Source organism: Equus przewalskii, chromosome X (assembly GCF_037783145.1).
Source record: "Equus przewalskii isolate Varuska chromosome X, EquPr2, whole genome shotgun sequence".
NCBI lineage: Eukaryota > Metazoa > Chordata > Mammalia > Perissodactyla > Equidae > Equus > Equus przewalskii.
In genome coordinates, this window is record NC_091863.1 from 49,515,367 (window position 1) to 49,541,955 (window position 26,589).

Here is a 26,589-nt window from a genome sequence, read left to right on the forward strand (position 1 = left end):
GATTTTTAAAATTATGAATTCAATTTTCTTAATAGTTCTGGGACTATTCTACCAATGTATTGAGTGAGTTATGGTAGTTTTTTTAAATTAATTTTTTCATTTCGTTTAAGTTGTGAAATTTATGCTTATAGAATTTGTCATATATAATACCTTATTATCCTTTTGATATCTTCAGTGTCTGTAGTGGTATACCTCGTTTCATCCTTGATATTGGTAATTTGTGGGTTTTATCTTTATCATTCATTCTTGAGGTTTATAAACTTTTAAATTTCCTTGTGATAACACTTAACATAAGATATACTCTTAAGCTTTAAGTGTACAATATGTTATTGTTGACTGTAGGTATAATATTGTATGAGCATATCTCTAGAGCTTGTTGATCTTACTTAACTGAAACTTTATGTCTGTTGAATAATAACTCCCCTTTGCCCCTACCCTCAGCCCCTGGTAACTACCATTCCAGTCTTTGATTTTATATATTTGACTATTTTAGATACCTCATATAAGTAGCATTATGCAATATTTGTCTTTCTTTGTATGTTTTACTTCACTTAACATAATGTCCTCAAGATCTATCCATGTTGTTGCATATTACAGAATTAACTTTGTTTTAAGGCTGAGCAGTATTTCACTGTATGTATATACCACATTTTCTTTATCCATTCATCAGTCTATGGATATTTAGGTTGTTTCCACACCTAACTTATTGTAGCTAATGCTGCAATGAACGTGAGAGAACTAATTTCTCTTCGAGATTCTGATTTCAATTTTTTAAATAAGTACCCAAAAGTGGGATTGCTGGATCATATGGTAATTCTGTTTTTAATTTTCTGAGGATCTTCTATGCTGCTTTCCGTAGTGGTTGTACCATTTTTCATTCCCACCAACAGCATGCAAGTGTTCCAATTTCACCACATCTTCGCCAACATTTGTTGTCTTTTTATTTTTTATAATAACCATCCTCACATGTGTGAGGTGATATCTCATTGTGGTTTTGTTTTGCATTTGCTTGATGGTTAATGATGATGAGCACTTTTTAATGTCCCCATTCTCCATTTGTATATCTTCTTTGCAGAAATATCTATTCATGTCCTTGGCCCATTTTAAATTGACTTATTAGTATTTTTGTGTGTTACTGAGTTTTAGAAGTTCCTTATATATTTTTGAGATTAATCTTGTATCAGATTTACAGTTTGCAAATATTTTCTCCTGTTCCAAAGGTTACCTTTTCACTCTGTTGATTGTTTACTTTCCTGTGTGGAAGACATTTAGTTTGATGTAGTCTCACTTGTCTATTTTTGTTTTTGTTCCCTGTGCTTTTTCTGTCATATCCAAAAAAAAAAATTATTGCCAAGGCCAATGTCATGAAGCTTTTCCTCTATGTTTTCTGCTAGGAGTTTTACAGTTTCTGGTTTTATGTTTCAGTCTTTAATCCATTTTGAGTTGATTTTTTGTGTATGGTATAAGAGAAGGGTCCAATTTCATTCTTTTTCATGTGGATATCCAGTTTTCCCAAAGCCATTTGTTGAAGAAACTATCTTCCCACATTTTGTATTCTTGGCATCCTTATCGAAGTTCAATTGACTATAGATGTGTAGACTTATTTCTGGGCTCTCTGTTCTGTTCTATTGGTCTCTGTCTGTCATGCCAGTACAGTACTGTTTTGATACTGTAGCTTAATAATATATTCCTTTCCAGCTTTATTGAAATATAATTGACATATCTAACATTATGTATGTTTTAAGGTATATACTGTGATGATTTCATACACATATACATCACAAAATATTTACCGAAATAAAGGAGCTAGCACATCCTTCATCTCATATACTTACCATTTTGTTCTTGTTATGCTGCAAAAGTTAAAGCTCTATTGTCATAGTAACGTTTATGTACAAAATATAGTTTTATTAACTATAGTCACTGTGCTATATATCTCCAGAACTTAGTCACCTTCCCCCCCCAGTTTTATTGAGATGTAATTAACATTTAATATTGTATAAGTTTAAGGTCTACAGCATAATGATTTGATAAGTGTATATATTGCTAAATGGTTACCATACTATTTAGTTAACATTCATCCCCTCACATAATTACAATATTTTCCTTGTGATGAGAACATTTAAGATTTACTCCCTCAGCAACTTTCAAATATAAAATAAAATATTGTTAACTATATTCATCATGCTGTATATTACATTATCAGAACTTACTTATTTTCTACCTGGAAGTTTTTACGTTTTGACCACCTTCACCATTTCCTACATCCCCAGCCCCTGCCTCTGATAAGGATATATAAGTGAGCTCATATAGCATTTGCCTGGTTTCTCTATCTGACTTATTTCACTTAGCATAATACCCTCAAAGTTTATATATGTTGTTGCAAGTGTCAACATTTCCTTATTTTTGTGACTAATATTCCATTTATATATAGCACATTTTATTTATTCATTCATCTGTCAATGGACATGTAGGTTGTTTCCATATTTCCATGTCTTGGCTATTGTAAATAATGCTGCAGTGAACATGGGTTTGCTCTTTAAATAGTGATTTCATTTGCTTCAGTAAATACCCAGAAGTGTAATTGCTGGATCATATGGTAGTTCTATTTTTAATTTTTTAAGGAATATCCATGCTGTTTTCCATAGTTCCTGTACAAATTTATACATTCTCACCAACAGTTTGCAAGGGTTCTCATTTCTCTACATCCTTGCTAGTGCTTGTTATCTCTTGTCTTTTTTATAACAGGCATTCTAACAGGTTTGGGATGATATCTCATTGTGATTTTTATTTACATTTCCCTGATTATTACTGATGTTGAGTACCTTTTCATGTACCTGTTTTCATTTGAATATCTTCTTTGGAAAAATGTTTATTCAGGTCCTTTGCCCACTTTTAATAGATTATCATTATTATTATTTGTTATTGTGTTATATGAGTTTTGTATATATTTTGGATATTAGCCACTTATCATATATGGAGTTTGCAAATATTTTTCCCCATTCAGTAGATGTCATTTCATTTTTCAAATGTTACTTTTGTTGTCCAGAAGATTTTCAGTTTAATGTAGCCCCACTTGTTTACTTTTGATTTTGTTGCTTGTGCTTTAGGTGTCATACCCAAATAATCATTAACAACACCATTGTCAAGAAGCATTTTCCGTATGATTTTTTCTAGGAGTTTTATGGTTTCATGTATTACATTTAGGTCGTTAATCCACTTGGAGTGAATTTTTCTGAGTAGCATAAGATAAGGTCTAGTTTCATTCTTTTTCATGTGACTATCCAATTTTCTTGTTACCATTTATTGAAGAGATTTTTTTTTCTCCAGGGAGTTTTCTTGGCCTTCTTGTCAAATAGTTGACTTTATATACATGGGTTTACTTCTGGGCTCTCAATTCTATTTCATTGGTCTCTGTGTTTATTTTTATGTGGGTACTATAATGTTTTGATTACTATAGATTTGTAACATAGTTTGAAATCAGGAAGTGTGATGCCTTCAGCTTTGTTCTTCTTTCTCAGGATTTCTTTCGCTGTTCAGGATCTTTTGTAGTTGCAAATAAATTTTAAGATTGTTTTTCTATTTTTGTAAAAAATGATATTGGAATTTTGATAGGGATTCCATTTAATCTGTAGGTGACTTTGGGTAGTAGAGACATTTTAACAATATTTCTTCCAGTCCGTGAACATAAGATGTTTTTGCATTTATTTGTGTCTCCCTCAGTTTCTTTCATTAGTCTTAATTGTTTACAGTGTACAGCTGTTTTACCTCCTTCATTAGATTTATTCATAAGTATTTCCTTATTTTTAATGCTACTGCAGTTGAGATTGTTTCTTTATTTCATTTTCAGATAATTTGTTGTTATCATATAGAAATGCTACTGATTTTACTTCTCCATTCCTCATTTGGATTCTTGTATTTATTTTTTCTTGACTGATTGCTCTGGCTAGGACTTCCAGTACAGTGTTGAATAAGAGTGGGGAGAGTGGAAACCCTTGACTTATTCCTGATTATAGACGAAATGCTTTCAAACTTTCACTGTTCAGTATGATATTTGCTCTGGGCTTCTCATATATGGTCTTTATTATTTTGAGATACGTTCTTTCTACACCCAATTTGTTGAGATTTTTTATCATGAACGGATGTTGAATTTTTGTCAGTTGTCTTTTTGCATTTTTTCAGATGACTATATGGTTCTTATCTTTCATGGTATTAATGCAATGTATCACATTTACAGTCACATGTCACTTAATGACAGGGATGTATTTCGAGAAATGCATTGTTAGGCAATTTCCTCCTTGTGCTAACATCATAGAATGTACTGAATGGAATAAAGATTTGCTGCCTCAAAATGTTTCTCCTTAACATGAGGATTATTTTAGGCTCATTATTTTTCATAAACAGAAGGCTCAGAAAGTTTTTCTTCTTACATCTCCCTTAATTGCCTAAAATAACTCAGATTTTTTAAAAAAAACTGTCTCAAGAAATGAGATATCACCTTAGCATTACATCAACTAGGTAGTAGGCAGGGAGGAACCTAGGAAAGCCTGTTTCTTGGGCTCCTGTCTGTGTTCTTCTGTTTCTATGTGGCCCAACAAACACTTGTTTTCTAAACATTTGCTGCTTTTCAGCTACCTGTGAATTGCTTTCCTTCCCTTTGATGTCCCTGACTCAAACACCCCTAATGTCTCCTTTTGTCTTTAGCTGAAGATGATATTTAAGGTGAGTGCTTTGGCCATTTTGAAAAGTTACTTGGTTTTCTGGGTTTCTTCCGTGTATACATATTATTAAACTTGTTTGTTTTTCTCCTGTTGACCTGTCTTATGTAAATTTAGTTCTTAGACCACCCAGAAGAACCTAAAAGGGTATAGGAAAATTCCTTTCTCCCTTACGGGACTTACACAAACCTGGATGATATAGCCTACTGCACACCTGTAGTTGGCTTTTTTTAATCTTGTTTTTGTCTCATGTTGGTATTAGGGTAATTTTGGCCTGGTAAAATGAGTTAGGAAGCATCCTTCCTCTGCAGTTTTTTGGAAGAGTTTGAGAAGGATAGATATTAGATCTTCTTTGAATGTTTAGTAGAATTGACCAGAGAAGCTGTCTGGTGCTAGATTTTTGTTTTTCTTGAGGTTTTTTGATTACTGTTTTAACCTCCTTACAGTCTATTCACTCTCTATTTCTTCTTGATTCGGTTTTTGAAAGTTGTATGATTCTAGGGATTTATCCATTTCTTATAGGTTATCCAATTTGTTGGTGTATAGCTTTTCATTGTATTCTCTTATAGTTTTTTTGTTTTTCTGTGGTATCCATTTCAATTTTTTTCTTTTTTTCTGATTTTATTTATTTCAGCCTTCTCTTTTTCTTGGTGAGTCTAGACAAAGACTTTGTTTATCTTTTCAAAGAACCAGCTCTTAGTTTTATTGATTCTTTCTATTGTCTTTTTAGTCTCTATTTCATCTCTAATTTTTATTATTCCCTTCCTTTTACTGATTTGGGACTTTGTTTTCTTTTCCTTTTTTGATTCCTTTAGGTGTAATGTTAGATTGTTTATTTGTGATTTTGCTTGTTAATTGAGGTAGGCCAGTATTGTTTTAAACTTCCCACTTAGTACCACTTCTACTGCGTCCCATAGATTTTGGTATGTTGTGTTTTTGTTTTCATTGTCTCCAGGTATCTGTTGATTTCTCCTTTGATTTCTCTGTAGATCTAGTAGTTCAGTAGCATGCTGTTTAGTCTCCACATTTGTGACATTTTCAGCTTTCTTGTGGTTTATTTCTGTTTTCATATCATTGTGGTAGGAAAAGATGCTTGATGTGATTTTAGTCTTCTAGAATTTATTGAGACTTGTTCTGATTTTCAGCATATGGTCTATCTTTGAGAATGTTCATGTGCACTTGAGAAGAATGTGTATTTTGCTGCCTTTTGATGGAATGTTCTATATATATATATATCTGTTATGCTCATCTGGTCTAATGTTTCATTTATGGCCAATGTTTCCTTGTTGCCTTTCTACCTGGATAATCTGTCCATTTTTGTGAGTAGGGTATTAAAGTCCCCTACTATTATTCTGTTGCTCTAAATTTCTCCTTTTAGGCCTGTTAATAATTGCTTTATATACTTTGGTCTTCCTATTTTATATGCATATATATTAATAAGTGTTATTTCTTCTTGATGGATTGTCCTCTTTGTTATTATATAATGTGCATCTTTGTCTCTTGTTATCTTTTTTTTTTGGCTTGAAGTCTATTTTTCTGATATAAGTATGGCTACACTCACTTTCTTTTGGTTGCTGTTTGCTTGGAGTATCATCTTTCATGCCTTCACTTTGAGCCTATGTTTGTCTTTTGAGTTAAGATGGGTCTCCTGGAGGCAGCATATTGTTGGCTTTTGTTTTTTAATCCATCTAGGCACTCTGTGCCTTTCAATTGGTGAGTTTAGTCTCTTTACATTTAGGGTGACTATTGATATGTGAGGATTTAATACTTCCATTTTAGCTTTTGTTTTTTGGTTACTCTATATTTCCATTGTTTCTTTTGTCTTGTATTCCTATCTGTAATTTCAGTTTGGTGGTTTTCTGTGATGTGTTTCTCAGTTTCTTCTTTTTTTACGTTTTGTGACTCTGCTCTGAATTTTTGTTTTGAGGTTACCATGTGGTTTATATAGAAGGTCTTATAGATAAGATAGTCCCTTTTCTGCTGATAGCCTCTTATCTTCATTTGCCTATGCAGGTTCCATCCTTTCCTCTTCCCCTTCTATGTTTTTGTTGTCATCACAAATTCTCACTTTTCATACTGTGAACTTATTAACAAACTGAAGTGGATATAGTTATTATTAATACCTTCTTTCCCTTTAATTTTTATGTTAAAATTAAGTATACTCTATCTTATTCTGATAAAGATTAAGAGTTTTCTGATTCCATGTGTCTATTTATCATCTTACTCAATGATATGTGTACCTTTGCCTTTTCATTTCAGGTAGGATGGCTCCTTTCAACATTTCTTGTAAGACAGATGTTGTGGTGGTGAACTCCCTAACCTTTCATTTGTCTAGTAAAGCCCTTATTTCTCCTTTTATCTGAAAGATAACCTTGCTGAATAGAGTATTCTTGGCTAGCAGTTTTTATCTTTCAATATTTTGGATATATCTTTCCACTTTCCCGGCCTTTAAGATTTCTGCTGAGAAATCTGCTGATATCCTAACGGGGATTCCCTTGTAGGTTATTTTTTTTCTCCCTAGCTACTTTAAATATTCTTTCTTTGTCATTTAGTTTTGACAGTTTTATTATCATGTGTCTTGAGGACGGTCTTTTAGCATTGAGATAATTGGCTTTTCTATTAACTTCCTGTACTTGTATATCCAGTTCCTTCTGAGGTTTGGAAAGTTCTCATCTCTTATTTCTTTAAATAAGCTCTCTGGTCCTTCCTTTCTTCTTCTGGGATTCCCATTGCCCTTATGTTGCCTTTTCTATTGCAAAGAATTTCAACATTTTTTTCAGCCTTAGTTCTCTGTCCTCTTCTACTTGCTTCATTTCTAGGTTGCTATCTTCTAGATCACTAATTTTATCTTCCATATAATCTTCCCTATTTCCAGTGCTTGCTAATGCATTTTTCATCTCATTTATGGAGTTCTTCAGCTCCAGAATTTGTTTCTTTTTTATAGTTTTAATGTCTTTGGTAAAGTATTCCTCCTGTTTATTGATTTTATTCCTTAGCTCATTGAACTGCCTTACTGAGTTTTCTTGTAGCTTGTTGAGGTTTTCATGATAGTTATTTTCTATTCTTTATTAGTTAGGTCACAATCTTCCATTACTTTATGGTTCAATTCTGGAGAATTGTTTTCTTTTTGTAGTTCCATGGTACAGTGACTTTTCGTGGTGCTTGCTGAGTTATTCCTCTGCTGGCTCATTTGTTGTAGCAAACAAGTTTTAGTTTTGTATAGCTTTGTTTTGATTCAAACTTTTCAACTCTTTGGAGATTACAAGCTTTTCTTTTGTTTTCAATAGATGGTGCTATAGTGCTAGCTGTTGGTATCTCTTACCTTAGCTGCCTCTGGCGATATTTGAGGATCTGAGTGTTCTGCCCTCCACCACCTCTATTTGTAGTGTGGCCAGTCCTCTTGTCATTGCCACCTGTGCTTCTGTGGGTCACTGATGCCTTGCTGTTTCTACAGTCACTGGCTTGCCACGGGGGGCATAGGGGTGGTTGATGCTTAAGCTGCATCCAAAATCACCTGTGTTGGAAGCTCTGCCATCATGGTGGGAAGAGGGAAGTTGGTGAGGGAGCATGGGGAAGCACCATGGTATGTGGACACCATCTCAGCTGTTGCCTGTTTCCTTGTGGTCATAGGCACTGCTGCAGTTGGGATGTTAGAGTTCATGGCACACCTCTGCTGCTACTACCAGGCTCTGAGTAAAGGTCAGTGGGCCCATGATCACAGGGCTCTGCCTCTCCTGCTGCTTTACTTCTCCTGGCTGCAGCTGGCTGGCTGGAGTCACACAAGTGCCTCTGCTGCTGCCCACTGAGTTCTCTGGCACTTGGGGTGGCTGGCCCAGCAGTTGCTACCAGGATCCAGGATCCTGGGCTCTGCCTTTGCTGTTCCCCTGTTTGGCCTCCTCTATGTGCTCCAGTTCACTCACCTTGTATATGTAATGGTGCAGGGATCTTTCTGGTGTCCTGGTGTGTTGTGCATTGTAGCCTTTGTTGGGTTATGGATGTTTTATTCACTGTAGGTTGAAGACAAGAGTCCAAAGGACCTTCTCATGCTGCCATTATGATGACTTCTGAGATTCTCCATTTTCTATCCTCTGGTTTCATTTTCAATTGAAATCCTTTCACAATAGCCAGTTATTTCTTTGAGTACTTGTTCAGCCTCACCATTTTTATTCTCTACATTTTAGACTGTAATCACAGAAATACTTGTTAGATATGTTTATATAGTTCTACATGTCTCTGAGGCTCTATTCTTTTTTTTGTCTGTGTGTTTTCTCTCTGTTGTTTAGATTGAATAATTTCTATTGTTCTATTCTCCAGGTTTTTAATCTCCTCTCTTTATTCTGCTATTGAGCCCATGCAGTGAGATTTTTATTTATTATTTTATTGTTCAGTTTTAAGAGTTCCATTGGATTATCCTTTATATGTTTTTTTCTTTCCTGAGATTTTCTATTTCTTTGCTCAGGCTGTCAATTTCCATTTGTTTCAAGTGTCTTCATAATTGTTCACTGGAGCATTTCTATCATATGTGCTTTAAAACATTTGTCAGATTATTCTAATTTCCTTTTGTTCTTGCTTTTGTCAACCGTTGATTATTTTTTAAAATTCTGTTTGATGCCTTCCTGGTCCTTGTATGATGAGTGATTTTTAATTGTTACCTTAACATTTTTGCATTATGTTATGAGACTGTGTATCTTCGTTAAGCTTTCTGTTATAACTAACTTCCTCTGACACTGCTCCAGTGCCTAAGGAGGGAACTACCTCATTACATCCCAGTGGAGATAGAAGTCCAGGTTCCACACTCAGCCTCTGTGGATATCAAATGGGGAAGACTTTTCACTACTCCTGGGTAGTAGTGGGAGTTCTGGCTCCCTACATAATCTCTACTAAGACTGTGGTAAGGGGGTGAGGTTCGTTACTGGATAATGGGGATGAAAGTCTTGGCTCCCTACTTGGCCTTCTCTGGTACCACCTTGGTGGGGGTGTTAGGGCTCCTTGTTACAGCCCTCCCAGAGTGGAAGTCTAAGCTTTCTACTTGGCCTTTGCTTGCATGGGTGAGAATTGTCCCACAGTGTTGTCTGTGGTGTTTTGCTGGAATAAAGCAGTTGTTTTTATTTTCTTGAGGAAGATTAGCCCTGAGCTAACATCTGCTGCCAATCCTCCTCATTTTTGCTGAGGAAGACTGACCCTGAGCTAACATCCGTGCCCATCTTCCTACACTTTATGTGTCGGATGCCTGCCACAGCATGGCTTGACAAGTGATGCATAGGTCCGCACCTGGGTTCTGAACCAGTGAACCCTGGGCTGCCCAAAGTAGAATGTCTGAAATTAACCACTGTGCCCCTGGGCCAGCCCCAAAGCTGTTGTTTCTTAAAAGTGTTTTTGTCTTGCTAGGTTACCCCTTTCCTTTGGCTACAGAGAACAGGCTTTTCTTGGGGCTTTTAATGTCTGTACCTATTGGCATTTCTGGGATGCTGGTTTATTCAGATGAAGTCTGGGATATATGAGGGAAAGTGAAAACCTGAGGAAATTACTGCCATGTTGTTCCTTAAGTCCCAAAGTCCCAAGCTGTTCTGCTGTCTTCTCTTTACCTTTCAGGGTCTTCTCATGTTTGTTTTATATATAGCACCTGGGGTTTTTAGTGTACTGAGCAGGAGAAACAGAAAAAATTATATCTTCTCCATCTTCCCAGAAGCAGAAAATACAGTGCATGATTTAAAAATCCGTCCTATTTCTCACATTCTATGTTATTAGAAAATCTAAAGTTTATCTCTCCATAGCCTCAGACCTGATGTTTTACCAATTTGTTCAGGAAAAAAGTGTTAATTAAAAAAACCCACTTTAATTCAATACAATTTAATGAAACAACTTTACGTCATTAACTATTTAGATTATTTCCATTTAAAAATTAGTACCAAATTTAGCACATTTTTATTTAATTATACTTCCTACTAATATATATTGCAGGTGTATTTAGAAGTCTTTATTAATGTACAAAAACAAAATCGATTTTTTAAATAATATTTTCAAATTGAAAAGTCTTAATATACCTGTTTAAGAGAGACACAAATAATTTATTTTGATTTTAAATTTAGAGATGTTAGTATTCACTTCTATATCAAAGCAGTTTTTAGGCTTTGAGGAAAAAGAATTAGCATTATGAATATAAGGGGAAATTTAGTAAGACTACAATGTCACCTATATGAGAGAAGACTTATGCTTATCCTTCGCTATTTCTGACCTTGACATATTATTTGAACATTTCTTCATTATGAAGTTATATTGTTGAGACTGAGAATAATGGGAAATAATCTAGAATTAAAAAATATTCTGTGTTTCAAGCAAAGTAAAAGATTCAGAAATGCAATTGTGGATAACAAATTATGTGACATGAGAAAAAATTGTAAAAAAAATGAGTCAAGACTCCATTTACCCTTCTATTCCCAAAGGTAATAATTTGCTTGAACTAGAATCATCTGTCATTTTTACATATTATATTTATTTTTAAATGAAAAATAGATTTCCATACTTAAATATTTGGGCGTGATTTTCAAGTTAAGAATGTATATAAAAATAATTTCAAGTCCTGAAACTTCAAAAATATTAAAGTTTATAATTTCTACTTAATTAGCATTTTTTGATCACAGTCGCATAACTCTCAGTTTTATAAATAGGTTGCAGCAGACTTTGGATTATTCCCAGATAATTTTCTTTAGCTTTCCTTAGATCTTCCTAAGTGCCAAGGGCACACTGATTCATTCTTCCACAAAGCTTCTCAGCTTGGGAACCTGAGGAGCAGATTGAGAAGAATAATATCGTAGTCTCAAGAGGGTATTTTCCACAACTCTATGGTCCTCCAGATGGGCTGACATTCATCTCTTGAGGCCTCTGCCCTGCCCAGGAGGCTACCTTCTAAATGTTTCCTCACATTCTTATTTTCTCAAGCATCAAAAATATTTAATAAAGAAATAAACTATGACTGATTATACTGCAAATTGGTTTTATCATTTTGAGGAATATTTCCCCACAAACTCCCATAGTCCACTATTGTAATTTAAATATTACATCTTATAAACACTACTTTTAAGCTATTATTACGTAAGTGAATCTTATAAAATTTCATGTAATTATGAAATTACGTATGCTTCTAAGAAATGTGTTGTATAAGCCAAGACAAAGTATTTTCCTTTACCTCTGATATTTTACACATAACCTGTATACTAGTAACCTGACAAGTGGAAAGGATTCATGGGCAGCTGCTTCTAAAGACTCCCACCCACACTGGTAAATTAATATTCTAAAAGTAGTATTGTTTTAAAGACAGAGTATGAAGAGATGATGTTTTATTTAACCAACATATGAAAAACACCTTTATTCTGATGTTTAATCTATAAATTACTATATTACTTAAGAACCAGTGCTCTTTTTGTAAAAAGCAAAAATATCAGAAGGCATTTCCCCTGTAGTACCTCCCTATTAATATTAAAATTATTTACATCTTATTTGCATTTAATTTTTAAACACCCAACCAATTATATATATATATTTTAATTTATTTATTTATTTTCGGATGTACATCATATTTTGAATTCTGTGTACATTACATCATGTTCACCACCAAAAAACTAATTATAGTCCATCCCCTCACATGTGAGCATAATCACCCCTTTTGCCCTCCCCCCTCACCCCTTCCCCTATGGTAACCACCAATCCAATCTCCAATGCTATGTGTTTGTTTGTCCTTGTTTTTATATTCTACTTATGATTGAGATAATATGGCATTTGATTTTCTCCCTCTGACTTATTTCACTCAGCATAATACTCTCAAGGTCCATCAATCTTGTCACAAATGGCTGGATTTCATCATTTATTAAGTAGTACATTTTAATATGTATCCATAAGGATATTAAATATCTAAATTATTTAACTTTGTAGCATAACACCTATAGTTCTCATAAATATAAGTATAAAACAGTTACCTACATACTTTGACTGTGTTTCCATTATTGTAGTTTTCATTCCTAGTTTTTCTTTATTTTAAGAAAAGGATGGATAAATTTATCTCATCACCTCCCAGATTAAACTGTATGAGAAAAGGATAACATGAGAGAGGAGAACAGTTCACACTGAACTCCTATCACCATTCCATTTAGTCCTCCTCAGACCAAGTAGAATTTTGGGGGAAAGGTGCAGTGGAGTATACCATTTAATTACAAATATCATAAACTAATAAATACTAAACTTCCCTGTTTTCCATTTCCTTTCTCTTTAATGGCTTTTCATCATTGAAATAGATTGTACAATAAGTTTTTTGTATCAGATTCAAGGCAAGTAGGAAGTGATACACTGATTCAAGAAAAGCATATAGAGAATATAAGATGTCTTTTACTACATAGGTAAATTTAAAATGCATGTAAATATTTTACTTCATTTAAACATTCAATTTATTCTGCTTTGTTAAAAACTAGATATTGACATCTATCATGAAGAGATTTCAGACTGTTGGTCTGGCTTATATAACTCTGAGAAAGGGGTCCTAGGATAAAGACCCCTCAAAAGTAGCCCTGCATGAATATTTATGTACTTGTAGTATGCTTTGGAAACATTGTAACACAGGATTAAAAAACTTTCTAGAAAAATTTGAGCAAGAGACCCATACCAAAGTTTGTCAGATACATCAAAAAACAATCATACAATATTTGTCCTTGGGCTTTTTACAGTTTAGTTGGAGAGGGAGATGAGAAAAATTTATAAGAAAAAAATAGAGAACATAGCAACACCTTAATTAAAGAGAATGAAGTTATCTAAACAAAGTACTAGTCTATGAAAGTAAAAGTAAAAATATTTGTTGTAGAAAACTTCAAAAAATATAAAGAAGAAAATAAATAAATCATTAATAACTCCTCCCCAATGCCCAAGATAACTATCATTATCATTTTGGTGAATTTCATTCCTTCTCTTGATATTGCTCTACATTAATTGAGATCATACTGATAAATAACTTTATTCTCCATTTTTCATTACGATTCTTTTTATTTAAACATTTTCCCCGTGTCATTAAAATTATTTGTAAACACATTTATTTTTTGTTGAGGAGGATTGGCCCTGAGCTAAAATCTGTTGCCAATTGTCCTCTTTTTTGCTTGAGGAAGATTATCCCTGAGCTAACATCTGCCAGTCTTACTCTGTTTTGTATGTGGGTTGCTGCCATAGCGTGACTTGATGAGTGGTGTAGGTCCACGCCCAGTATCTGAACCCAAGAACCCTGGGCCACCAAAGCAGAACATGTGAACTTAACCACAATGCCTCTGTGCCAGCCCCTGTTTGTAAACACTTTTGATCCCTGCATAAGAACCAATTTAATGGCTATACTATGATTTACTTAATCACTTTCCTTTGGTTAGACATTTAGGCCAGTCATTGTTTATTTTGCTCTTATAAATAAAGCTGTGACAGTTTTTGGCATAAATCTTTACATTTTGTAGGCCACTTTAGAATAGATCCCAAGTAGATTTAACTTTGTGATATCTATCACTGAATTGCTTTCCAAATATATTGTATAAGTTTACACTCCCACCAACAATGCATGTAATCATTAGAGGTTAAATCATTTTCAAACAGTTATTAGCCATTTATATTCCCTGTTTTGTGAATTTTTTGTGTTCTTTGCTTATTTTTCCCTGACATAACTTTTAACATATTTATTCTAGAACCCCAAAACCACAGAAAGAAAATCAAAAGGCAAAGCCCTACAAGAGCACTCAATACTGAGGTAGTGAGGAAAGCCATGCTGGAAGCAAAAATCCTTAAGCTCTTGATATTATCTCTAACTATATTAACAAAATTGTGATGATAAAAAGTGTTATTGTAAACCACTGTTGTCCTTAAGAGAGAAAGAAGTAATGCAAGAGTGAGCAAAAATATAAAGAACTGATTATTATAGATTCAGGTCAGAGGTAAATTTTTTTGAAATTATTTTATTGAGATCATATTGGCTTATAACATTGTGTAAGTTTCAGATGTACATTATTATACATTTGTTTCTGTATAGAATGCATTGTGTTCACCACCAATAGTCCAGTTTTTATCCATCACCATAAATATGTGCCCCTTTACCCCTTTCATGTTCCCCCAACCCCTTCCTCTCTGGTAACCACTAACCTGTTCTCTTTATCCATGTGTTTATCTTCCACATATGAGTGAAATCATACTGAGTTTGTCTTTGTCTGGCTTGTTTCACTTAGCATAATAATACCTTGGAGGTCCACCCATGTTGTTGCAAATGGCACAGTTTTGGTGTTTGTATGGCTGAGTAGTAGCCCATTGTATATATACCACATATTCTTTGTCCATTCATCCATTGATGGGCACTTGGGTTACTTTCACATCTTGGCTATTGCAAATAATGCTGCAATGAACATAGTGATGCATAAACTTATTTCGATTGTTGGTTTCATGGTCTTTGGATAAATAACCCATAGTGGGGTAGCTGGGTCATATGGTATTTCTATTTTTAATTGTTTGAGAAGTATCCATACTGTTTTCCACAGTGGCTGCACCAGTTTGCGTTCCCACTAACAGTGTATGAGGTTTCCCTTTTCTCCACATCCTCTCCAACACTTGTTATTTCTTGTCTCGTTAATTATGGCCATTCTGACTGATGTGAGGTAATATCTCATTGTAGTTTTGATTTGCATTTACCTAATAATTAGTGTTGTTGAACATCTTTTCATGTTCCTTTTGACCATCTGTATATCTTATTTGGAAAAATGTCTGTTTGTATCCTCTGCCCATTTTTTGATTGAGTTGTCTTTTTGATCTTTAGTTGTATGAGTTCCTTATGTATTTTAGAAATTAACCCCTTGTCAAATGTATGATTTCCAAATATTTTCTCACAGTAGGTGTGTTGTCTTTTCATTTTATTCATGGTTTCTTTTGCCTTGCAGAAGGTTTTTAGTCTGATGTAGTCCCATTTGTTTATTTTTTCTTTTGTTTCCCTTACTTAAGTACACATGATACTCAAAAAGATACTGCTAAGACCAATGCCAAAGAGTGTACTGCCTATATTTTCTTCTGGGAATTTTATGGCTCCAGGTCTTAAATTCAAACCTTTAATTCATTTTGAGTTATTTTTGTTTATGGTGTAAGATAATAGTCTGCTTTCATTCTTTTGCATGTGGCAGCCCAGTTTTCCCAGCATCATTTATTGAAGAGATTTTCCTTTCTCCATTGCATATTCTTGGCTCCTTTGTCACAGATTAGCTGTCCACAGATGTGTGGGTTTTTTCTGGTAATTCATTTCTGTTCCACTGATCTGTGTCTGTTTTTGTGCCAGTACCATGCTGTTTTGATTACAATAGTCTTGTAGTATATTTTGGAGTCAGGGATTGTGATATCTCCAGCTTTGTTCTTTTTATCTAAGAATTGTTTTGAATCTTTGGGGTATTTTGTTGTTCCATATGAATTTTAGGATTTTTTTTGTTGTATTTCTGTGAAGAATGTCATTCTGATTCTGATTGTGATTGCATTGAATCTGTAGATTGTTAGTTCTTGTTTGTCAATCATTCCAGCCACTCTGTGTCTTTTGATTGGTGAATTCAATCCATTTACTTTTAGAGTGATTAATTATATATGAGGGCTTACTACTGCCATTCTATCTTTTGGTTTTTGGTTGTTCTATATTTCCATTGTTTCTTTTCCTTGTATTTCTGACTGCCATTTCAATTTGGTGGTTTTTTGTGATGTTTTTCTCAATTTTCTCTTTATTTATGATCTGTCACTCTGCTCTGATTTTTTTGTATTGTGGTAGTTTGTATACAAGATCTCACAGATGAGATAGTCCATTCTCTGATAGCCTTTTATCTCCATTAGCTTATGCTGTTTCCATCCCTTTTCTCTTCCCCTTCTGTGTTTTTTTGTCACAAATTGTTATTTTTTGTTTTGTGACTGAATTGAAGTGTTTATAGTTATTTTTGATGCTTTCTTTCCCTTTATCTTTTGTGCTATAATTAAATGTTTGCTAACCTATTCTGATAGAGAGCTGCAGTTTTCTGGGTTTTTCTATTTATCTACTTGCTCAAAGCTTTGTAAACCTTTGCCTTTTTGTTGAAACCTACCTTTGTGAAGGTAGGAGGGCTCCCTTCAACATTTCTTCAAGGTAAAGTCTGATGGCAATGAACTCTCTCAGTTTTTGTTTATTTGGGAAAGCTTCTTTTTCTGTGTCATGTCTGTGGAGTAATTTTGCTGGATAGGGTATACTTGGCTGATAGTTTTTGTCTTTCAGTATTTTGAATATATCATTCCATTCTCTCCTAGCCTGTAAGGTTTCCTCTGAGAAATCTGCTGACAGCCTGATGAGGATTCCATTTTAGGTTATTTTCTTCTCTCTTGCTGCCCTTAATATTTTTCTTTATCATTTGCTTTTGATACTTTTAATATTATATGCCTTGGAGAAGGTCTTTTTGCATTGATGTAATTAGGAGTGCTATTGTCTTCATGTACTTGTATGTTCAGTTCTTTCCCTGGGTTTTGGAAGTTCCCAGCTATTACTTCTTTGAACAAGTTCTCTGCTCCTTTCTCTCTCTCTTCTCCTTTTAGGATACCTATAATCCTTATGTTACTTTTCCTAATTGTCAAATATTCCTTGAAGAATTTATTTCTTTTGCTTTGAATCTTAGCACTCTCCTGCCCCACCTGAAGCATTTCTAGATTTCTATCTTCAAGGTCATTAATTCTCTCTTATATAAGTTCTAATCTATTTTTGTGCTTTCTACATTATTTTTTATCTCATTAATTTTATTCCTGAGCTTATTGAACTGTATTTTCGAGATGTTTTTTTAAACTCATTGAGTTGCTTTATGATAGCTATTTTGAATTCTCTGTCAGTTACATTGTAACCTTCTGTGACTTCAGGTATGTTTTCTGCAGTGTTGTCATTTTCCTTCTCTTTTACAGTGTTACTATAGTTCTTCATGGTATTTGATGAATTGATCCTCTCCCAGCACACTGGTGGTAGTAATTACCTTTTCTTACTTTGGTACTGCTTGGGTTACTTTGATTTTGGTCAACTGGGTGTCATGTTCCTCCACTCAGCCTGTGTGGTCTTGTATGCTGCTGTCCTGTGCACCACCTGTCCTGCTGTTGCTGGGTTGCCTTCAGGTTGCATCATTGCCTGTGGTGCTGCGTTCATGATTATCACTATCACTGATGGGGCCCTGGGGACCCAGGAATTTGTATACAGCACCCACTGCTGGTCAAGCTGGTGTTGGGGTTTCTGCCACTGGCAGCTGGGTCACCAGTTCTGTTGGGTTCCTGTTCCTTCTGGTTGCACATTCCACTTGCCACTGTGGGGGGGGGGGCTGAAGTGACTGTTTTTTCTGTTCCCACCCCTTCTCCTCACAGTTGTGCTTGTCAGCCACTACACATTTGTGCAGGTCAAGCCACAGCTACTCAATGGGGTGCCTTCACATTGGCACTACCACTCAGCAGGGAGTGTTCACATGGGCAGGGCCACTATGGCACTGTGGACGCTTCTGTAGGCCAGGCTACCACTGCTCTGTAAGCCTTCATGTGTGGCCCAGGATGCCCCCGCCTCCACTCACAGTCACAGTGGCCTCTGTGTGAGTATCCTGTCTTGGATCACTGCTGCCAGGGAGGAGGAGTCTGCCACTCCCTTAGTTCTACTGTTTCCCTGGGGTCCAGTCCACCACCTTCAGATAGCTGTAGAGATCTTTCAGGGGTTCTGTTGTGCTGTTTAGGGAATCCTCTTTCAGTTAATGGATGTGTTTAGTTGTAACTTAGAAGGGAGAGACAAAGGGAGCAGCTCCCTCTGCCAGAATGCTGATATGACTCCAGAGTATAAAATTTTTAGGAGGAGGTGAGTCTTGAAGCATGTATTAGATGAAGTCATGATTATTTTATTCATTAATTCAACAAATATTTTTGGGCAATTACTACATGCCAGGCACTGTTCTAGACACTGGAGTACAGTAGTGAGCAAAATATAATTCCTTGCCTTCATAAAACTTTTTCTAGAATGACTTTTGCTATGAAAGGTGTAGGCCATAAACTCGCAGCATTACATGGGAGCTTGTTAGAAATTCAGATTTTTAGGCCCAACCCTAGGCTTCCTGAATATGCATTTTAGAAATATCCCTAGATGATTAGCATGTGCATTAAAATTTGAGAAACACTGATCTAGTGGTTTTGGCATACAGTAGGAGAGTAGTCTTTAAAGAAATAGCATGAGCTGAGATATGGAGTGAGACTGAGCAAAATATATTGAGAGTGCCAACAAGAATAGTTTGGTAGAGAAAGCAGAAGGGTTTACTAACTGTTGTGGTCTGAATGTATGCCCCCTCCCCAAATTCATATGGTGAAATCTTAATCCCCAAGGTGATCATATTAGGAAATAGGGCCTTTGAAAGGTGATTAGGTCATGAAGGTGGAGCCCTCATGATTGAGATTAGTGCCATTATAAAAGAGACCACAGAGAGCTATCTTTCTTCTTCTGCCATGTGAGTTTACAATGAAACGATGGCCATCTAGGAAGCGGGCCCTCACCAGACACCAAATCTGCCAGCACCATTATCCTGGACTTCCCAGTCTTCAGAACAGTAAGAAATAAGTGTTTGTTGTTGATAAGCCATGTAGTCTCTGTTATTTTATTATAGTAGCTCAAACTGATTAAGATACTAAGAGATAAGATTTGTGGGGACTTGAATGATAAAAACTTAGATATCACCTATCATTCCTCAGATAGAATTTTCCAGTGGAAAATGGACAGTATATGTATGAATCTAGGACCCAGAGAAGAGGATAATGTGGAGAAATATATTTGAGAGTTGGCAGAGTAGAGGTGGAATTGGAAGCTATGGATGTGGATTAGATCTCCTACACAGAAGTTGTAGAGAGTTTGACAAGAAGGAAACTAGGAACAGAACTCTATGATGTAACAACATTTAAGATGCAGGAGGAAGAAGAGGATCCCATGAAGGAGACTTAAAAGGGATTAGCCAGAGGTGGAATGGGAATTAGAATAGCTAGTCTTAAAGCTAATGGTATAAAGAGTTTTAAGGAGTAGGGAGGGACTACATTATCCATTACCATTGGCAAGTTAAGTAAGATAAAGTCTGAAAAGTAGTTATTAGATTTGAAAACTAAGAGGCCATTGATGACCTTAGATCATTTTTAGTGATATGTTGTGAAAGAAAGCCAGCTTGCATTTATTTGAAAAATGAACATGAAGTGAGGAAGTAGAGACTGTGAAAGTAGACTCTTGGAGAAACAATGACTATGAATGGGAAGGAATAATAGATGTAGGTAGGATCCAGGGGTGGGAAGACGTTTCTCTCACTCTCGCTCGCTCTCCCCTCGTCCATTCTCCCACTCTGTATATTTTAGCTTGTTTTAAGATGGCAGACAATTGTCCATGTTTACATGCTTTGAAGAAAGATCCAGTAATAAAAGTAATAGTAATGCTAATATTATTGAATGCTTACTCTGTGTCAGGAACTCTGCTATGTGCAGGGCATATATTATCTTCTTTAAGCATTGCAACAACTCTATGAGAAAGACAGAGATAAAGTGACATTTCTGAGATTGCATGAGTGATAAGTAGTAGGATTTGAAACTGAACAGTCCCATTATTTATCCTATACTCATCATCATTAAGCAATACTGCTTCCCAAATAGAGAAAAGATGGGGAAAAGAGGAAAAACAGGAGATAACTGAGCAAAGTCTTTAAAGGATATTGGAAGACATGCTACTCAGAAGTATTCAGAAGTGGAAGCATAGGCCTTATACACTAGGAGGGACATTTCTGTTTCAGGTTGGAAAGAAGATGGTAAGAATGGGCACAGATATAAAAATGTCAGGGGACTTTTTAACTATGTGCTTAATTTAAAATTGCAACCCCATCCTTCAGCACTCTCCATCCTCTTAATCCTTGTCTCCATCTGACATACTATATATTTACTGATTTGTCTTGTTTATTATTTGTATCCCAACAATATGGTAATCTGATATCCTTAATGAAAACAGTGTCAGTGGAAAAATGGTAGTGGAAGCCAAATTGAGTGGTTTGAGACAACAATGATGATTGAAAAAATTAATGCAGTGAATGTAGAACTGTATTTCAAGAAGGTTTGTGGTGAATCATACAAGGGAGGTGGAACAACAGCATGTGGAAAAGGTAGAATCAATGGGATACTTTTATTTTAGACTTGGCTAGACCTGAATATGTTATAAGCTTAGAAAGAGGATCTGGTTGAGAGAGAAAAATGAAAGATACTAGAGGGAGTAAATCATTGACAGAGATCAGTCTTATGGGTGTGGAAACAAGATAACATTTGGAGAAGTTAGCCTTATTGCGGAGGAGCTACATGTCCTTTCCTTATGGAAATGAAGGTGATAAAGATGGATTTACAGTTACAGGTATATTTATTTATTATCCATCTCTCCCACTAGAATATATAAGGAGCTTGTCTGTATTGTTCACTGTTGAATCCTCAGTGCTGGAATTATTATCTAGCATATAGTAAATGCATACATTTTTTGGTTGAATGAGTGAATATTTATAGACAAGTTGGCAGTTAGAAAGGAAGGAATGTGGAGGAGTTTTTAACTAATGCTTTCTGCTACATTTTAAAGTAGAAAAAGAGGCAGTCTGTGGGTAAATGAGGGTGGTGGGTAGGGGAGTTTTAAAGTCAACCTCTGTGAAGAATGAAAATTGGAAGTAAAAGTACTGTCCAGAATTTTTTGAAGCCCAGGTGAGGTCGAACTTTCCATTTTGAACTCCTATTCATACAACATATGTAAAGCATTCAACACATTGGCACGTAGTAGGCCTTAAATAAATAGTAGTTGCCTCCTTCCCCCACCCCTGATAGCATCAGGCATTTTATCATTTACTTATTTAAGGTGTATTATCTCAGTATTTCCAGATTGTATACTTCTTGATAACATAGACCATGTCTTATATTTCTTTTGCATTCTCAACTCCCCTCCCTCTTTGACTCAATAATAATGACAATAGCAATGTAAGTGAACTTGTGTATAGTGTTTTGTAATTACAAAGCCCTTTTATATGAATTATCTTGTTAGAACGTCATAATCTTAACATCATAAGTATTATTATGAGCTTTTGATAGGTAACAAAACTGGAGCTCAGAAAGATTTAATGGTATGTTCTAGGTTTCACAGCACGCAAGTGGATGAACTGAACTCAAAATCTTGCTAGGTGGTAGACCTCAATTCACACCAACTGACTGAATCTGTGAGATATTATGGAAGGTGGATCTTATGATGGATGGAATTGGTAGACTAGTAAAGTGAGTCAGAGATAACGCCAGTAGATGCCAGAATCTTTTAACAAGTAATATATAAATTAAGAAAAGAAACTAGAAAAAGGATTAAATGAATTTGGGTTTTTAAATGTTAAATTTTATATTGCTAGCATATTAAAGAAGAGATGAGCTATAGGACAATAACTCCTTCCTCCTTTCCCCCATTCTGATCCATTCTCTATACAACAGCCATATTTTAAAAATACAGCTCGATCATGTTACTCCCCTGGTTAAGATCCTTCACTAGCTTTCCACTGCACTTAGGGTAAAATTCAATCTCATAATAATACATTTTACAGGACCATCCATGATCTGCTCCCTGCCAAGTGCTACAGTCTTCCCTTTGGTCTCCTTCTTCTTCTTGTCCACTATGGTTCAGCCACTCTTTCTTTCAGTTCCTCAAATCTAGCTCTTTGCTTAACTCCTATGTATCCCTCACTTCTCTGCTTACGTGTCACTTCCTTCCAATCTAATGTAGTCCTCCTGTTCCTTTCCTTTTCCCTCAAAGTACTTACCACGTTTTATAAGTTTATATTTCTTTGTTCAATTATCTGCTTAAGTTCTGTCTCCCCCACTAGACTGTAAGCTTTAGAAGGTAAGGAAAACATCTATTTTGTTTGCCTCTATATGTCTGACACTTAGAACCATGCTTGATATATAGTGTACTTTCAATAAATATGTTTTTATTTAGTTAATGAGCCCAGACTTCTTGACTATGAACCCAAAACCATTTCCAACAGCCTAGATTGCATTTGACAATAACACTTTTTTATGTAAAGAGTAGAATTTAGTCTTTATTTCCAGGACATTGCAGAGTCCACCTAGTTCAAATTCCACATAAAAATAAGAATCCCATCAGAGAGAGAGGTTTTGAACAGTATGTCTAGTTTGGAACTGTTTAAGTATACTTGAGTGGTAAAAAGTGCTGCATTGCAAATCGCTTCTAAAAAGAGATCTTACTAAAGAAACAGTAGGACAGATTTATACTCAGCATGGTATGCAACAAATGACTTCAGTTGTAAAATCTAAAACTGAAAAGTCCCAGGAGTACAATCCTGAACTGTAGCCATCAGAGGGAGATTTTGGCATGGCATTCTTATCCTTCTCTTCCTCTACAGAAAAATACTTCTTAGTCAAGCATAATGAAATTTTGTACATAGAATTGTTTTCACAATATTGAAGAACTTCAATTTTATCTAGGTCTTCACACTCTTCAATCAATATACTAAGAATTTTTTGTTCAGTTTTAGCTAGTTTCTCAGCAGCCATAAAGGTATTTGAAATGGTATCCAGAATAACCAGGACAATCATGATATCTTGTGAAGTGGTTCATTAGTGGTTCTGTCATGTCACCTGGATATGGTATACAATCTGTTAAATTTTTCCTTCACTTCTGTGTTTGGTGACTAATCATACATTTTTGTGTATCTTCAAATCTGCCTTCAAGAGAAGGTCAACAAGGCCAACAAGGAATGGATATAGCAAGAAATGGGACTTGCTGTCTTTGTTGCTGACAGGTAGCTGTGGTTGTCGACATTCTCCATGCAATCTTCTTTCGAATATTAATTTTGGCTTTAGTTAGCAGGCTGGGAAAAACTAAAAGTGCTCCTACATTTACTACAACACAAGTTTATTCATCTGTTCTAGTGACAGTATTTCCTATGCAGCCTTAAGAGAGCTTCAGTCACAGTTGGCAACTCGGTAGCTCCTAGAAGCTTTACAAGCTGTGGCAAAACTCTCATTTTTACAAGATATCATCTGGTTCATTTGGACCATCAATAAGGTAAGACATAGCTCAGCAAATACCTCTAAATACTTTTAGATAGTCACGATGCAGGAGATAAACTAAAGTAGGAAGAATTTGCTTAACAGCATCAAATGAGGGAATGGGATTCTTTTTACAACAAAGATTTGAAAGTGTCCAGGTAAGACTATGTAAATAACCATATTCTAAAGATTACTAATCAGGAACTGCAAGTAGAATTAATAAAGTATTTATTACACCTGATAACCAAATCATTGGAAGTGAACCATTACCTGCATTATTTCCTAGAGCCCATACAGCTTATTCACGGATATGTGAATGGAAAGATGCTAACAGAGCAATGAATGCTGATATAGCACCTCCATCTACTACAACTTTTGTCTATTCTGATTTCCCAAAATCGGTATTAGTGGGCATACCTAAGGAGATTAAAATTCAATAGAACTACAATCAGAGAAAGGCACACGTTTTTGAATCAAACCAACCTGGATTATATTGTCTTTGGAAGGCTTTTTTCCCATAAAAAGAAGTTTTTTAACAACTTGGGTAGCTTGTAGTTGACTTCCAAAATTATTGTTATTTGTGTCTTTCACAGTGTCATCAACAGAACAACATATAAAGCCCTGGTTGCTATGATTTTCCTGTAGTGGGGAAGTAGCAGCATCTGGAAAAGAGCTTACATTTATTTCTTCTTTTCAGCATCTGGTCGTCTTTCTTAGCCTTCCTCAGTTTCATAATAACTTCTATTTCTGTTCTGTCTTTCCTTTTATCCTCCAACCTGTTAAGGTGGGAAGTTAGCTAATTAGCATTCTCATTGGTGGACATGTTACTAGACAATGGGAGAAAGCTAGAAGATAGTTGTTGATCTCGCTCAGCTTTTATGGGTAATAGTATCAGTGCTTACAGGCCTTAGGTTAACACTCCCTAGATAACTGAAAAATTATAATTTTTTAAATTTGTATATAAATATACTTTCAAATTAAAAACTATAAAACTATTCAGAGATTATTTATTTAATTTTCTAATGATAGAAGACTCTATAACTGTATGATGAGAAAATACATACGTTTCTAGTTAAAGAGAAGATTATTTAAGAGAGAATAATATCCACCAAAGAGTAGAAAAAGTAGTTTGGACATTATTTTCTAGTCAAGTCTATGGTAGAATGATTGTAGAATTATTTTATTTTTAAATAGGTAAATTAGAGATTTGGGGAGAGGCAGTTTAGATTGAACTAGAATTTTTATTTCCTGTTCTTTCTACCATGCTTGTCTTTTTTTAAAATCATAGTAACAATGAGGGTTAGTATTTATTATAAAATAAGCATTATTATTGACAGAGAAAATTCCATTTTCCTTCTTTCTAGAACTTTAGCTTTAAAATACTCTTAAAGACAAAGCACAAATTCATGTAAGCAAACTGTGGATGTTGTTTGCCCTGGCTTGTAAGCAAAGGAAAACTTAAGATGGGTGGGCAACATATAGTTAGGATTTAAGTTACCAAATGGCAGCCTAAACTTTTGAGAGATGTTTTCCTGGTTATAGAAAGAGCTCAGTTTCTAAAATAGACATGCATAGTCGATGTTAACAAAATTAGCTGAAAGAACATATTCTGAAATATCCGTTTTCCTTCTTTATTTCCTAGTTCTGTTTCACCGCATTGTCCTTATATTTGAATTTGAGTAACCATCAGCAAGCTGTTATCTGTTGCTCATTTCTTGCTCCATTTGGTCTGCAGCTTCTGTATGCAGGCTTTTGGGAAGGTGCAAAATCTACTTTTTAAGGCAGTTTAATCTTAGTATTTCACAGTTGTTCCCAACTACTATTTTTTCAGCCTTAAAACTTACAGTAATCCATTATTTGTCTAGTCGTATTATAAAATAAGTTGTTCTATATAAGAATATATTTTAGGAACTGAAGATTTTCACTTCATGGGGAAAAAATTATTCTAACAATTGTTGAAGGCTGGCTGTTAAAGTCTTAGATGTTTTAAACGGAAAACACCAAATATATTTTGACTCTTTCTTGTTCAGTAGCATTATCATTATTAGGATGCGTTATCTGTCTTTTCTGGTTTCTCTCTTGTTTCATAGCTATCACTTGTTATTGTCCTCTACCCACTTGTAGTTTGTTTTATCTAATCTAGCACTTACCAGGAAAAGAGAGTAACCAAAATTTTAAAAACAGTTGTGTATTAATAGAATTTAATAGGCTTGAATGAGAGTCAAAGGTCTCCTCTGTATTAATAATAATAATAGTTGCCATTTACTGAGCACTTACTATCTTCCAGTCACCATGCCAAATGCTATAAATACATTATATTACTTAATCTTCTCAATAGCCCTGTGAGATAGGTGTTCCTATTCCCATCTCATAGATAGAGAAACTGAGGTCCAGAAAGATTAAGTGACTTGCTCACAGTCACATAGCTAGTAAATGATAGATCTGGATTTCAAACATCAGCTGGTCTAACAACTTGAAATCATTCATACATGTATATTTATATAATATGTATATATTAGTATGATTATTTGCTTAATGTGTGTCTTCCCCAACTACACTATAAGCTCTATGAGAGCATTGACAATATCTGTTTGCTCAACATTGTATCTACAGCATCTATCATGCACTAGATAGTCTATATATATTTGATGAATTAATGAATGACAACAAAGTCCAACCAGAGGATTGAATTAATCACACTTAGTTTGTGGCATATTATAATCATTGATCTGTGTAAGGACTATCACTTGTTTTTGTTAACTTT

At 35.0% G+C, this 26,589-nt stretch overlaps 1 protein-coding gene and 1 pseudogene across 2 annotated transcripts in view; one reads left to right on the plus strand and one right to left on the minus strand.

Annotated features, from left to right (window-relative positions):
* Positions 1-26,589, plus strand: part of ZC3H12B (zinc finger CCCH-type containing 12B) — a 405,447-nt gene that overhangs the window by 50,746 nt on the left and 328,112 nt on the right. The window lies entirely within an intron of this gene.
* On the minus strand, positions 23,512-24,648 carry LOC103567797 (importin subunit alpha-1 pseudogene; annotated as a pseudogene).